Source organism: Podarcis muralis, chromosome 8 (assembly GCF_964188315.1).
Source record: "Podarcis muralis chromosome 8, rPodMur119.hap1.1, whole genome shotgun sequence".
NCBI lineage: Eukaryota > Metazoa > Chordata > Lepidosauria > Squamata > Lacertidae > Podarcis > Podarcis muralis.
In genome coordinates, this window is record NC_135662.1 from 61,023,493 (window position 1) to 61,039,388 (window position 15,896).

The 15,896-nt window shown below is 41.4% G+C and overlaps 1 protein-coding gene across 25 annotated transcripts in view; it reads right to left on the reverse strand.

Annotated features, from left to right (window-relative positions):
• Window positions 1-10,903, reverse strand: part of ATXN1 (ataxin 1) — a 195,751-nt gene extending 184,848 nt beyond the window's left edge. For 9 of the 25 annotated variants that reach the window (XM_077933260.1, XM_028737659.2, XM_028737670.2 and 6 more), the window contains exons 1-2: window positions 9,482-10,078; window positions 2,048-2,163 (exon numbers count right to left, since the gene is read on the reverse strand). The gene's annotated coding sequence lies outside the window, so the exon portion shown is untranslated. The other 16 variants (XM_077933263.1, XM_077933254.1, XM_028737660.2 and 13 more) reach the window with 8 other exon arrangements.
• Window positions 10,904-15,896: the final 4,993 nt, after the last annotated feature.

Here is a 15,896-nt window from a genome sequence, read left to right on the forward strand (position 1 = left end):
GCCGCCGTAGCATGATTTCTGTTCTCATCCTGAAGCAAAGTTCTTAACCCGAGGTAATATTTCTGGGTTAGCGGAGTCTGTAACCTGAAGCGTATGTAACCTGAAGCGCATGTAACCTGAGGTACCATTGTATTAATTTACATGCCTATTAATGTCAATGGATCTACTCTGAGTAGAACTAAATTGGACAATCTTCATTATTCCATTAAAAAAAATATTTTAATCATGCTCTGTGCACTTTTCATCTGACTAGATCAGAGCTTTGCAAACTTTGCAAGAATTATTATAGACTACCCAGAATGGTACAGGGCAGTACTATATTCTTGTCAGGCTTATGTAAAAGAATTAACAAACAAACATGAATGTGCCTAGATAAGCAATTCCAAGTCCACCCACCTTCTCCTTAGAAAAGCCACCATTACCACTGATGGGTTTGCCCACAATATTCAACTATCCCTGCAAAATGTTCTCTTAATGTTTACAATATTGGTTTAAGATGCAGGAAATGGAAATGCTAAATGTTGTAATACATTTCAAACAACGAACTGCAGGCTTTCACAAGTCACTTAAGCTTGATTAATATTAGGAAGGGGAAAAAAATTATATAAAATATGAGGCTTCTCTACGCCAGACATCATAACAAACAAAAACACTGCTACGACAATTGAACACAAATATGTAGTGCTCCAAGCTGCAGCAAGCAGTGTAGTAGTGCAAACTGTAAAATCCCAGCTGGCACTGTCAACTGATTGGGGAGTTGAGAGGGGATGTGCGAAAATTCACACTGAGTTTTTATGGAAGCCTATGGGAACCTGAACCAATAGCACTGCCCTCCTGTGCACACTGCTATAGGTATCCACACAAGAGCAGCATTGCCCTACCTGCAGTGTGCAGTACAGGGGTATCCCAGCCACCCCCAGGAGCACAGCAGTGATAGCAACTGGCAAGCGCAGTTTATGTCAAAAACACACTGCTGCTGGCTCTGAATAAACATTAACACTACTACAGCACAGCTTATCCCACCTGATGATCTGTTATTCATTGTGCAATTTTCCTTCCTAAAACAACCAAGTGTATTAACGTGAAAGTATCAAAGTGTTTTGTCTGGCATTAATCATTCAGAAAGAGTAATGCTCCTAAGTGGCATGATTTAAATACACCTCCTCCATCCCAGCTACATACCGTGGACCGTAAAGTGCATGTCTTTACATGCAGCTGGTTGTTGAAATGACTCTCCTTTAAAGAGCAACACCCCAGCTCACAGCCACAATAAAATGCAAATTATGCACTGTGTAATTCAGTAAGACATTCTGCATATTTTAAAAAGCTCTTCCAATGATAGCTTTATCAGATTTTCACAAGAAGACTACTATAGTCATGGGTTTATACAAGTTCTTCGCACTTCACCACTTTGAATTGCTTCGCACCATTCTAATTTTTGAATTTTGCTTATGTTAGTTAAACCATATTAAAACAGTAATGGCTGTGGAAGAGAGGTACTTCAGTCAACAGTAACTGATATTGTGATATTATAAACCAAAAACATAAAATTATATTCTTAAAGCAAAGTCATTAGAAGACAAAAATAGGAAGCTGGAATCATTCTGAGGGTGTGGTATTCATACTTAATTCATATTTAAGGTCACCACTAGTACAGAGGGTGATTGTAAACTCAACCTCCAGGAGATGAACTAACAAGCAAGTTAAAACATGAAATTAAACCGTTAAGTTTATACATTTTAAAAGAAATCCCCCCCCCATCAGAACAAATGACACTACCACTTATAGCAGAAATCAACGGCAACAACAAAATCATAAAGGGTGAATTTTGCTTGGAAGAATCAGAAAGTGGGAGGAAATATTAAAGATTTCAGATGCTACAGTTTGTGTGCAACTCCCAGGACCAAGTAGTAAAAAATATTTTATATACAAAAATCATATGAATAGGAGATAGTTAACTTTTTATATATGTCCACCTCAGTATAAGGTTATCTATAAGATATGTGTAGCACATTAACATAAGATATTTAAGATTTTTAATTCTCACCTTATTTACATAGCACCTTTCAAAGTTGAAGATATATACTGTGGTGTTGGATCTGTTATCAAGGAGGCTGAAGAAACTCAGAGCTTAGATTGTTGTTGTGGCTGTTGATCCAAAAACTGAAGAGAAGGGAGGGGAAAAACAACTGTTAATTCACCCACTCATGAATAAAGTGCAAGGACACTTCTAGCAAAAATCTGAAGCCTGTTTTTGACTGTGTAGAATAACGTTTACCTGATGAAATGTGTTGCAGAAAATGTATGCCACTGTAAATATAACAGTCTTAAAGTGCCACAAGATTCTGCTATATTTGCTGCAAGAGGCTAACACTGCAACTTGCCCTCTGGAAATTGAACTGACAGGGTTTTTTGTTGCTTAAAAATGGGGCCTAGACGTTTGTTCAAAAAGGAATCCGAACATATTTTTGGAAAACAGCTTTCTGTCTCTTGGAAAGGATACTGGATTCAGTAAAACTTTTCAGACACCAACCTTAGAGAGCAAATACCTAAGTTTTCTAACAAAGAGTTGCAGAAATTTGCTTGAAAGCCAGATTCCACAAAACCTTATGATTGAAGACTCCTAAAGCCAAATGAAAATAAAAATGAATCATACGCAGAACTCTAGATTCATTTTTCATTTCCTAACTTTTACATCACTCCTGTTTTTAGAAGCATTACAAGTTCTCTTTTTTGCACATTTTATTTTATTTAGCCTGATTTTAATTACATTTTAACACAGCTCTCTCTTTCTAGCTATAAAGCCTTGATGATATGGTGCAGCACAAAACAATGAACGTCCTGCAAGTCAGAATGTAACCCAGTGGGAGAGCAGACGACAGTCAGCTGCATTTCTGTTAAAAGAATGCAGTAAAGTACCACAGAAGCTATACACGAGCATTCACAAAGTTTTCACAATGTTTCAAATGCAGCACTGGTTATCTACTTTGGAGCAGGCTGAACAGTGGCATGTGAAAGCCCCTGTCCAATGAACTATTACCAGAAAATAAGCATTTTGGACATACAAAACGCTCAGATATGTCAACACATGGTGATGAATTGTATTGGCATGGCATAAGAACAGCCTATATTGTCAGATGCCACAAAATTGGCATGCAAACCTGTGGAGAGTGCAGAATTAGGCAGAGAGGGCACAGCAGATACAAATGCAGGGACAATGCACCTACACATTCTCTTTAAGGCATTTTGGCCATCACAGAGTCAGCTGCATTGACCTATTTCTACCTGACTAGTATCTGTTAGCATCCAGTCATGGATCAAAAATGACAAGCAGCCCAAGAGGACTTGTACCAGCTGCATGATGCTACTGCAGTTACAGCATAATACCAGCTAAAGGACTAGGATGGGGCAGTGTCTCATCTTACAGAACAAGGAATGTAGGAGCCACCCCCTTAAAACAAAAAAAGTGTCCGAAAACAAGTCACAAACAAGTGGCGGATGATTTGTAGTGTATACCATATATATTTTTAAGTTCTCTATACATATTAATATTATTTTTAAAATAAACCATACACCACCTTATTTCAAAATATAATTAACACACCCAATAGGAGAGCAATTATTAAGTTATAAAATGTCATTATACATTAAAAGGTTTACTTCTCTGTTGGGATGCGCAAGCTTTCAGCTGAAACCCCCTTAGGGAGGGTTACAAGGGATCAAATCATGCAAAACAATCCAACAACATGTTCACAACTGTACAACCCCTTATTTAGAAGTATACAAGTCGTTTTGTCCATCTACATTCTAAAATATAGACCACTGTTGTTCATCAGAGGTCTGACAAAGGAGAAAAACCCATCAGATGGCTGGGACGCCACCACCAAGAATTCCCTGGCCTACACCAAGTTCTGGACAACTGGATTTTTATTGGTGATAGCGAATCTCAACTCACAGGCAGGAGAGTGTATGGTGAGGTCCTCTTTCATGCAATTATCAGAAAATTGCATGAAATAAATTATATTTCAGAAAATTATATGAAATAAATTGCATTAATTATCAGAAGAGGAAGCAGGCATGTTCCTTTTTCTACCACAGTATTTTGCAAGACACACACCACTCATGTTTCCCTGGACAGCAAAAGGAAGAGCTAAACTTTTTGTTATTGAAATTATGGGTCTATCAACCTGTACACACCTCCATATCTTACATTCAAAATGGGAAGACTGTGGCCTTTCGATTTCCATCAGCCGAAGCCAGCATGGCCAGTAGTCGGGAATGATTGGATTTATGTTCAGTAAGTTCTGGAAAGCCACAGGTTCCTCACCTCTGCCTTACACCCCTCATTTCTCTGCTTAATTTGGATGAATTTCATATGGAACCTTCTACAAAATGTTTGCCTGTGGAAGCCCCATTTAAATAAATTCTGGGCAAATGAAATGTGCTGATAATTGCTGTTTCTTGATGGAATTACATTGGAAAATATCCAATGGGTCATTAAATCACTATGACCTTTTTCTTTGTAAAAAAAAAGAAAGAAAGTGGAATTAATGCCACCAATAGCAATTTTTAAAGATACTCACATTAGATAGTATCTAAATTGATACTGGGGAGCATGAGTAAAAAAATCTGAGTTTTACAAACTCCCATGAAAAAGTCTGCATGTGTTAAAAATGTTTTAAACACTTGTTTTTAAACCGTTTTTTTATAATTTTAATATTTCTTGCAACCTGCTTAGAGGTTTTATTACAATCAATCAGTAAAGTATACACATTTTGTTATTTAATGAAATAACATTGTGGTTTCACATGTAAAAGTTTATTATCTTAAACAAAACAAAATATGAAATTAGAATGGCATTTTTCCATGTCATATTCCAGACATATCAACGTAATGTTGATACTGTGTATTTTGACACATAGATAAAAGCAGCCCAAAAGCTGTAACTGGAAAGGGTTTGGCGTTGTTGTTGTTTACAATTTAAATATCACAGTAAATCTCCCTTTGGGGATAATAAAGTATTCCCAGCTTATCTCTGTCACAGTATGGTGGTGGAGTTTCTATACAATTCACATTTGTCCCCAATAAAAGGCCCAGCCTACAGCACAATCCTATACTGATCTACTTAGAGGACGGCCCTAGTCATTGATGATTGCTCCCAGGTAAGTGGGCACAGTATAGTAGTCTCCCTGTTATTTGAACTAAATGCACAAATTGCATTTAAACACTTAATCACTCAACAGCTCATAAGGCCAGTGAAGAACTCAAGAAAATGCTCAACATGTCCCACAGACAGAGCCTCTTACCGAATTATGCTTCGAAGCTAGTAAATATTTCAGCCAACATTCACTATTATGGCAGCAAAGGAAAGGAAAAGTGAGGTCTGCTCTTGCTCCCACCGACACCAAAGTAAGTATTGCCTCTGGCTGTCAGCAAGCAAAGAACTAGATCATGTGTCGCATTTCACAAGATAGCTTGTTCTACTGTAAAATACATTTGATGTGATTTAAAAAATAAGTTGGGGAGCGGTTTTACATAATATCCTTTAAAATAAAAGCCCTTTTGCTTAATGTTTCCATAATGAGCTCCAGGGGGGAAACATGCAATTGGCTTTCCAGACATCTCAATCACACATCTAAAGCATTCCTGGAAGCACATAAAGCCTCGCATTATAAACAAATCAGCATACAACAAGATGTACCAATACTCCCATTATGCAATACAGAGACTCACATTCTGTGCCATTAATTCTATACGGCTGTTTCACTTTCCATACTACATTCTTGTCCGCCTTCTGCTTTCGGTCTAGTGGCTTGGACACACAGGCCCAAAACAAAAATTGAAGAGAAGGTGGTGCAGACTGGAAACTACATGCAGCTTTCCTTTATAGCACTGCCCAGGCTGGCTGGCTGCATGAAAGATTTGGGCCTTCTCAGTGTGAGAAACTGCTCCCAAAAGCCAATCAGATGAGGCTTGGCAGACAAAGTGAAACCTGCCAGTTCAGCTGCACTCCATCAGAGACTATGAACATATTTGTAGTACATGATCTAAAATACTGGGGGGGAAGGTACCACATTACAAATATTTCCAATCTCAGAACTATTAATGGTTTAAATTACTTGAATGTTTTGTTTTGATTTTCTTTCCATTTTATCTCTGAACTTTTTGTTTGATGACACAGTAATTCAACTTTTGAGTGTGGTAAAATTTGTCTGTTAAATATATCCTGGAAATGGCAATGTGAAAATATAAACCATTTTAAATATTGAAGTATTTTTATTTTACATTTTAAATGCATTGACAGTAAAAGGCCTTTGCTGTTTCCTCCATTTAATGTTATGATTAAAACAGTGAAACTAAATTTTAAACAAAAAACTACTGACCAATTACCTAAGCACTAACAATAAAATAATTTGGAGTTCAAGCTGGTTTTATTTTCTCTAAACTTTTTCTCGAGAGGATACTGGAAATATCCCATAACAAAAATGAAGTCCCATTCGTGCCAGTGCATTTAGCACTAACCTTAATTTATTAAGTTCTGTCACTCTGAGTTGCAAACTTGCAAACTAAAAAAAAACCCAGTCTCTTCAGCTTTTAAATACTTTCCAAGCTTTACATGCAACTCTTGCCTTTAAAATAGTTCAACACTCAACCAAAAGCACCAGACTGCAACAGAAATGTTTCAATATAAATTCTGAAGCAGCTTTAAGAAGCACAGATATTTCCTGGCTCACTTAACACCACACACCCATGTTATCTTTATGCAAATTTCATTGTCTATCTAACCAAAATCTATTTGTGGGAAAATGAACCGACATGATTCAGGATTAACTTCCTTACGTTTTCGGGGATTAAAAACAAAGACTAGAAGCATGTTATCAAAGACAATTAAATACTTTTAAGACCATGCATTATTGTCAAACTTGGTGAAAATTTCAGAAACTGGGATGTAAAAGTCAGTCATATAACAGCATGGCCAGAAAACTCATTCCAGGAAACAGCAAGTTCATACTTCCGCACATTTTTTGTTTTTTAGGACTGGAACCCCTTACGTTCCTGCAGTATTTGGATGCTTTGAACAGTTTAGACATAGTTGTGATGCAAAGGTGCATAGCTTTTTACAGATTCACACAAGGTACAACCATTGGTACAAGAAACATATGATCAACATATGTTACACATATGATCAACATATGTCTCAAAAGCATGTAGGAAATCAATTTCAGCATGAGGGCCAGATTCCTTTAGTCCCTAAAAGATCTACCGGTAGTTCAAATCCTAAATATGTAAAGAGGGTTTTATGGGCAGGAGGGAAGAGTTCATGACAGAGAAGACAAAAAATTGAAAACACAATTTATTAGCAATTTAATCTCACATTTTAAAGAAAATCCTGTTCTTGCTGTTTTCAAATAAACAATTGTCACACATTTTTAGTTGTCATTCCAAGAACTCTTGGATGGTCCACTAAACAGAAGATGTCACAGAGGGTTTCTTACTTTGAAAATACCAAACTTCACACACAGACAGCAACTGTGGTTGGAGAGATAAAGAAGCTTCTCCACGTTTTTAAAAGGTAATAGGGCATGCTATCTATCATAAACAGGCCCTTTAGCTAACCTATTACAGCTGCAAAGGGAACTAGCTGCCCCATACACCTCCCAAAGTTGATAGAGGAAAAGGCCCCCACCACCCAGAATTTTACAGGGCAGGAGGTGGAGCAACAAGACCATTTCTCTCTCTGACGTTATGTTCACTACTAAAAAGTGTTAGCAAACATCTCAAATAATTACTAACCATCTACAGAAAAGCTTAAGAACTGCAACTTCTGACTCAAAGTACAAACTGCTACTGATATGACAGAAGTGCTGTTACGTGCAGCAGCAACTGACACCTTCCATGTCAAATCACATGCAAATTATGTAAATCAAATGCAAAAAAAAAAAGCTGCAGCACACAAAACACACAGCTTAACAAGTTGCTCATCCCTGCAGTAAAGGCACCATTTGAGGTATCCCAGTCACTAGAAAAAAATTGCACCTGAATGGACGATGAATACTGTCTGTTACCATGGCAGCCCGATCTAATTACATGACTGATCAGGGCTAGAGTGAGTGCACTGAAAACCTACACCATTGACATGTCTCTACATGATCACTCGCGCGCGCGCGCACACGCACACATAGAGCAAGCTGTAGAAAATCTATCAGTTTTTTGTCCTGCGTTACACAAGTGATGAGAGTAAAGCCATTTCACCAAACTGACCTGCAATTTTTTTAAGGAAAGGTAAAAATGACAGCCTCGTATGAAAATGTATGCTTCTTAGTTGCTCAAAATAACTCTAGCAATACAGCCTCTCTCTCTCTCTCTTTCAATTATCTCTTCCTCATTCATAACCCCTGTTCCTGAGAGCAATAAAACTAGGCTGTCCTCACCAGCCAGACAAACAAATCCACATTCACAGAGGAAATCTGAATTTGCTGTTAAGTGTTTCATCAGAAACTGAAACAGGACTGCCTAAAATGTCAGCAAAGTAACTGTCTATATTCAAACATATGTAACTAACTCTTAGCTCCATAAAATATATAACAGGAACCACTTAATATTTAATCACCTGTATTGTGAAATATTTTCTATCCATATTGAAAGATAAGAGGATCCACAAACTCAAGGGATGGATCTGCACAATTGCATGTGTAAGCGAGTGCATAAACAGATAATTGTGCAAAGCAGTATTTTGCATAACATGTCAAGTTGTGGTCTTCTGCTCCCCTCCAATTGTACCATGGATTCAGAATCACAGGGGAGAAATATTATTTTGGAAGAGTCCCTATTGCATACCATACGGTAAACAAAATAAAAATAGCTTGTTCTTGTTGTCCACATAGTGTGGCATTATATAACAAGCTTTGAATTTGCTCTTTTCTATCATTGCTCTCTCATAATTTTACCTGCTTTTAAAAAAAACAACAACCCCCAAACATATTCAATACTGCCTTTTTAATGTTGTGTTATTTTCCTTGCTCGTATTCCAGTAGCTGCCAACGTATCTAGAAAAAAACTCAACCGCTTCTTAAGAGAAATACAATTATGCAGGCAGATTATTAATGCTTTGAAAAAATTAAAGCGAGCTTAACTTTTTAAAAAATACATATTTTTGAACGAGACAGAGAGGGCAGCAGGGCACTGGAGGCATGTAACAAACTGCAAACAGTGTCAGGCTTCAGAAATCTATCTCCCCCCCCCTCCCTCCCCCAATTTAAAAAGGGGAATCTTGCCATGTCCAGAGATGAACCCATCCGTTCCTGGAAACCAGAAAGAATCTCGAGAGAAATCTCTTGGAGAAACTGGACTGTGCGTATTTTCTTTGCCGGGAAAGCCTGGAGGAAGGCGAGAGGAAAACAGCAGGAGCTGCCTTTTGGAGGATGGTGTCAAGGTGAAGAGAAGGGGGAGCGCAGGCCTCCCCGTCCAAAGGACCCCCTACCTCCTCTCCGGGTGCCCGGCAGTGGCCTTCACTCACTCAGCGACTCCTGCCTGAAGTGCCCGGAGGAGTCTGCAGCCGACCTGGGCCCTGAATGTAGGAGCATAGTGGAAGAGGAGCTGCTGCTGCTGCTTGCTGCTGCCGCTGCCGGGCACATCCCAGTCCCAGAGCCGCCGCCTCCTCCTCCTCCGCCTCCTCCCAGCTTCATTCACCCCTCCGGCAACCACCCAGCCCCGTACTACACAGTGCAACGAGGACCGGCCCTCCCTACTATGAAGCCAGGCGGCGGCGGTGGCGGGGGGAGAGGAGAGGAGAGGGAGGGCGCGCAATGCTCCGCTCGCCCACAGCAGCTGAGCCGGCCTTCAGGAGCAGCGGCGGCGGCGGCGGCAGCAAGCGGGGACGCAGCTCCAGCCAGACAGCGGCGGCGGAGGAGGGCGTTGCTTCGGGACACACAAAACCCAGGCCCTGTGTGAACTCGGCGCACTCGCCCTCGGCCGGGCTCTCTCGCCAGCGCCTCTCAGGGCGCAGCAAACGCAGAGGCAGGCGCGCACAGCTGACACCAGTGCACACGCAGGCAGATACACTCGAGGGGAGCGAGGAAAGCAAGCCGAATACCGGCGAGGAGAGGGGGAAGGGAAGGGAAGAACACTTCTTTCGGTTTCTTTGCTTGCATAAGCGGCGGGGGGGGGGCATTTCTCGCATATACACCGACTCCAGCCAGCGGCACCATGCCCTCCTCCTCCCCACACCGGCCCGCCTCTAGCTTGCACACACAGCACGCCGATCGCTTCCTGGCCTGGCTTCCCCTTCCTCCTACACCTCCAGCCTCCTCGGCACGGGATGGGGGGGGGAAGATGCGGGGACCGGGCTCGAGCAAAGGGAGCTACTTTCAGGGTGACAGCGCACCGCAGTCCCTCCTGTCCCCCTCTTCCAACAGCGTATCTCTTGTGTCGGTGTGTTTTTCCTCGCCGCCACCACCCCTCCGGCCCCCAAGCTGGAAATCTCTGGAGGTTTGCAATCGAGGAGGGGTCAAGGGAGTGGAGAAAGAGAAGCGAAAGCAGAGGATGGTCTTTTTTCCTTTAAAAAGCCACTTACTGTAAAGTGTCAGTGGGGTTGGAGAACGGGACGGACCAAAAAAAAAAAAAAAAAAAAAAAGGACTCACAATATCTTGCCAGCTGATCGCAAGGGCTTGGGGGTTTTGTAATATTGAAAAAGGAGGAAAAAGGAGGAAAAAACACAACAACAACACTGTGCTATTTCTCTCCTCCCGCGCTGTGACACAGATGTCTCCTCACCAACTGTAGTAGAAATGATGTCTGCGGTATAGAAGCTCGCTCCTCTCTTCTCCAGTATGTAAATGTGTAATAGAAGCCAAATATGGAGCAGTTGGCTGCCTCTGCATCAGCTCTAGGATCCTACTTCATGCAAAGGGGAGGAGGAGGAGGAGGAGGAGAAGCGGGGGGGGGGGGGAGGAGAAGGAGGCAACACTTTGTCAGGCGGCCAAGAGAGCCACACAGATTATTGCATACGCACAACAGAGCCCGGCCAAACCAGCCTTAACCCTTTCCAGGGTTTCGTCTCAGCTTCCAGGAAGGGATTTGGATTTTTGTTTTCACTACAATGTACCTTGGAGGTTATCTCCTCTCTTCACCACACCACTCCACACGCATGCCAAATTATGTGCACAAACAAATCTTGTGCCACTCTACATTTTTTCAGTTCTGGAATCTCAAAGCTCTTTGGTTCCACTAACAGATGCGAGGAAACGATTGAAGCCCTTTCCAGACATTTCAAAAGAAACTGGACTTTTAAAAAATTAGTCTTACAGCCTGATCCTATGCATATTTACTCAGAAATCTCATTGAGTTCAACAGGCCTTGCTTCTAACTAAGTTGTCAGGAGCCCGTTCTATACTCAAGCTAGGTCTGAAGGAGAGCTCACTCTCTAATCAAGTTTTAAAAAGAAGAGCAGAACACATTTTAAGTGTTTGCAAACCAACACAAGCATGAAGGGAGAGATTTAGTCACATGCCATTAGTGATATCAGAGGCACACAATAGGTGCCCACACCACATACACACAAGAAAACAACAACACTACACTTCATTGCTGTGATTGACATGCTTTGTAGGGGAAGAATAAAAATTTCCCAGCAAAATGTTTATGTATGGGGAAATGTGGTATTTGTTCCCATAATAAAGAGCTTCCTTGAGGAAAGAAAACAAATGAGAAACAACTGAACATTTATTGATGCATAAGGTGATTTTTTCCTTCAAATAAAAAAAATGGTATAGAGGTGAAATTATTATTATTATTATTAAATTGGAAAAGGCCCTAATGATAAAAGGGGGGGGGGAATTGAAGCCTATTGCCCCTTCTAAATTACAGTGTAATTGGGAGGCAGTTGCCCCTCAAGTTTTTTCTGTTACCGAAAGAGGCGGGGGGGGGGGGGATACCACCTTGGCAGCTAACGATAGCAACACTTTAGGGCTACAAAGCTATTTTAAAGTTACTTATTCTATTGCACTGCCATCATTTAAAATTAAGCCTTAACCAAGAACCAGAGATGAGAACCAACTCCCTGTGGTGAACTAAGGGAATGACTGTCAATTAGCATTTTTCTGTTACAAACCTGAGGCATCTATTCAAGCCCACTGACAAAATGCTTTTTTAAAAAAGATATCGGAGCCTTGTAGTCATTACAAAAGGATGGGCAGCTTGATGTACAGCCTTATGCAATAACTGTCAGGGAGGAAATGTATGGTGCTGACCACCAAAGTTGTATAACATAGCAAAATTTGCTCGTAATCCTGTTTTTGACATTTTTCCCATTCCCCTAGGCAGCCAGTTAAATGGCTGTAAGCTTATAAGCTCTTTGGTTCTGTCAGTGCTACTGAACCCATAGTGTCTCTGTGATACCTCAAGACCTTGCATACAGGGTGCTTCCACATCAGAGCTTGTCCTGGAATCGGTGTTACTCATGCATGCAAGTTTTTCATCGCATCTACACAATACTGCCAGGATCAAAATGCCACAAAGTATTTTTAACTCCTACTTAATCCAGATTTCTCACTACCGCAAAAAAAGAAGTAAAAATAACCCATTATACACACATCCACCGTCACCACTGGTATAGAAACCTAGCAATGTTTTTGTGTGACTGGTTTTGTCACATGTATGCTCACTGTCACCACACCCCTACTTCTGTTTGCTCATTACCTAAGCGCAATCTACCCATATTTTTCCTGACAAACCTAATGATGCAAGTAGGTGTAGTTTTACCAACTGCTGCATGCTAGAAGCACATTCAGATTGCAGCACATATATCAGTATGTTGTTGTTTTTACTTTTGCTTTTAATAGGGGGGGGGTACTGTACTAGACTGCTTTTGAGCAGGCCCTCTGTATAATGCCACAAATTTATTCTGCCACATGAAGGAGGAGGTACCATTTAAAGCAATTCAAACTTGCATCACCAATGGCTTGTATGCTAAATTAAGAGTTTGGAGTGGGGGAGTTGTGCCCTTTGGTCCCCCTTCAGCCATCTAAGCACACACCCACCCACCCAGTCTCTCTCAAGTGTCAGGGGGCCCATCTAAAATGCTGACAGTAGCAGCAAATTGGACAAAGCAGGAGGCAGTAGAGACATCATGCTGACTGTCAATACTGCGTTGAGGCAGGAACTGCAGAGCAGGTGAAAAAATCAGTAGAGACGGCAGTACCACCACCACAAGCATGGTAAGCTATTAGGCACTGGCAAGAGGAACTGCTGCTACTGCAGCAGATGATTAAGCCAAAACACATCCTGCTCCGAGATTCTGGAGAAGTATGAACCACAAGGCCAAAGTTCATCATGCGGCGTATAATATTGTTATCTGTCCTAGTAGCCTAGTGCGAGGCTAGAATACCAGTAACAAGGCCGCACCTTGCCAACTTGATTCCAGAGAGAGGGCTGAAGACCTGGAACTGGGGAAGACCTTCAGAGGAAAACAGGAAGCTGCCTTATCCAAAGTCAGACCCCTGGTTCATCTAGCTTAACACTGACAAGCAGCAGCACTCAGTGGCGTAGCGTGGGGGGTGCAGGGGGGGGGCCGGCCGCACCGGGCGCAACATCTGGGGTTAGGGCAAATCCACAGGTTAGGGGGCGCAAATCCACGGGTTAGGGGGCACAAATTACTTGCCTTGCCCCGGGTGCTGACAACCCACGCTACGCCACTGGCAGCACTCCAGGGTTTCAGATGCAAGTTTCCCCCGGTCCTACCCAGAGATGCTAGGAATTGAACATGGAACCTTCTGCATGCAAAACCGATACAGTACTTTACCACTGAGGAGCAACTATGCTAAGAGATTAAAGGCTGCACCTGTTTGGGAAGGGCCTGATCGATAGGACCCTCAGATATGGATCCAGTGATATGGATTTCTCTGGACTCCATCACAGAAACCTGTTACAGTTTCTCCAAGGGTGATTGCAAGTAGACTGTTGCCTGATCAACAGCAGGAAACTGGGTGGAAGCACTCGCTGCACTGTAGGGGCACTGCTGACACTGGCAAAATACCAGTCAACAAAGAAAATCACACAAACAAAGTAGGAGAAGACTGATGAGAGGAAGAGAAAGGAATAAAAGTATAACTTTTCACCTTCCTCTGAAAGAGAGCACAACCCATACGGGGGACTAAAATAATAATATTCTGTCTATGAATTTCCTTAAGTTCCACTGAAGTTAATAGGATTTCCTTTATAAGCAGACATGTATACAATTGCAGTCTTAGGGTCCAAGTCAAGATGTTTTCTTTATGGTCCAGAATAATTCTCTTAGTTCTCTTGCATATTTCAGAAGTCATTCATCATTTAACTGCCCTATTTAAAGAGCTCAGAGTGGGCAATGTGTTTATTACCAGACATTCACTTAAATATGCAATAAAGACAGAGTTTTAAAACACTCAAAACTACAAAGAGATTCCACTGTGTCCCTTAGATGTGTGTTGTATATTCTGGCCACTACTACTAAATAGTAACTGGGAAGAGCAAGAGCACAGCTGAGGAAGTACAAAGTAATTTTCACAGCCGCAAACTGTTAACTCTCACAAATGCAATTCTGCATAGTGCTATGCTACAGGCTTTCTTGACAATACAAATTGCGGCCTCCCTTCTTCAGTCTTCACTTGACTTCATGATTGTAACTGGAAAGTGTACAGCCATTCTGTCCCCTTGTTTGCTGCTTAGTGGTGGTGGTGCCGCCGATTATAAAGAGTGTGTAGCCTTTACAGATCACAACTGATAAGTTGTACCTGTCCTTGGGGATGCTGGCAGGACTGAAAAATGGGCTGAAAATTAACTGAAATATAAAGGTCAGTCTACCATGAAAATTTTCCAAATAACGTACTAATGGCTGGCCATCAAAAAGCTAACCAAATAAATTCTGGCATGCTCATAGTTAGAAAATGGCTAAATTTCAAAGGAAAGAAATTCAATAATTATTGAAAGCTGCTGAGATATTTTACTACATAAAGCTGGTGCCTTCCAGATGTTTTGGACTACAACTCCTAACAGCCCCGGCCATCCTGGCCATGGATTTTGTAGGGTTGATGAGAGTAGGGTTGTCAAAAACTTCTGGAGGACTCAAAGGTAGGGAAGGCTAACCTGGAATATTCAAGCAGGAAAAATGCTGCATTGTGATGTTGGGTATTTTGTCATGATATGGGTAATGTTTATTGCTATTACAAACTAGAGATGCACATCCTTAGAATTCTTAAATTACCACCTTGAGCAATTGGGCGCTTTCTGTGGAGCTGCTTCTGTGCATAGTGCTAAACTGAAGATGCAGAAAGTAGTATCTTCCAGCAAAGAGTTGCAAAGTTGCAGCTATTTCTATGCAACATTCCCATGTTGACAGTCCTATTTGTGCTACCATTCTCCTGTATGGATCATTAAAACTCCTTTATGGTTATGCCTGGAGTATATAGATACCAAGTGGGGGGAAACATAAAAAAACCCTGAAACTTGGCAGGAGCAGAATGACTCCAACACCACCCAAAACTCAAGTGTGATGTGTAAACTTGACCTGTAGCAGAATGTTTTGGTGAGAGTACTGGCAAAGGTAAGCCTACACCTTATGGGTTTGAGGCTCAACACAGGCGCCACAGCCTTTATTCCAGCAGTTACTTGTGCATGACGAAGACAAAAGTACAAAATTTAGGTGCCAGAAGTCAAATGGTTAAACATCCATTTCAATTTGTTCGTGTCACAGAAGGCTTAGGAGAAACACCAGTTGACAAGAACGTGATGGTCCCACTTAAACAATAACATAAGGGGCACAGGATACTCCTGATTCCACCCAGATACAACTAAGTCCTGTACCACCTAATGACTAAGCTATATTATGATCCTATGCAGAGAGTTTATTTGCTGTAGGCGATAT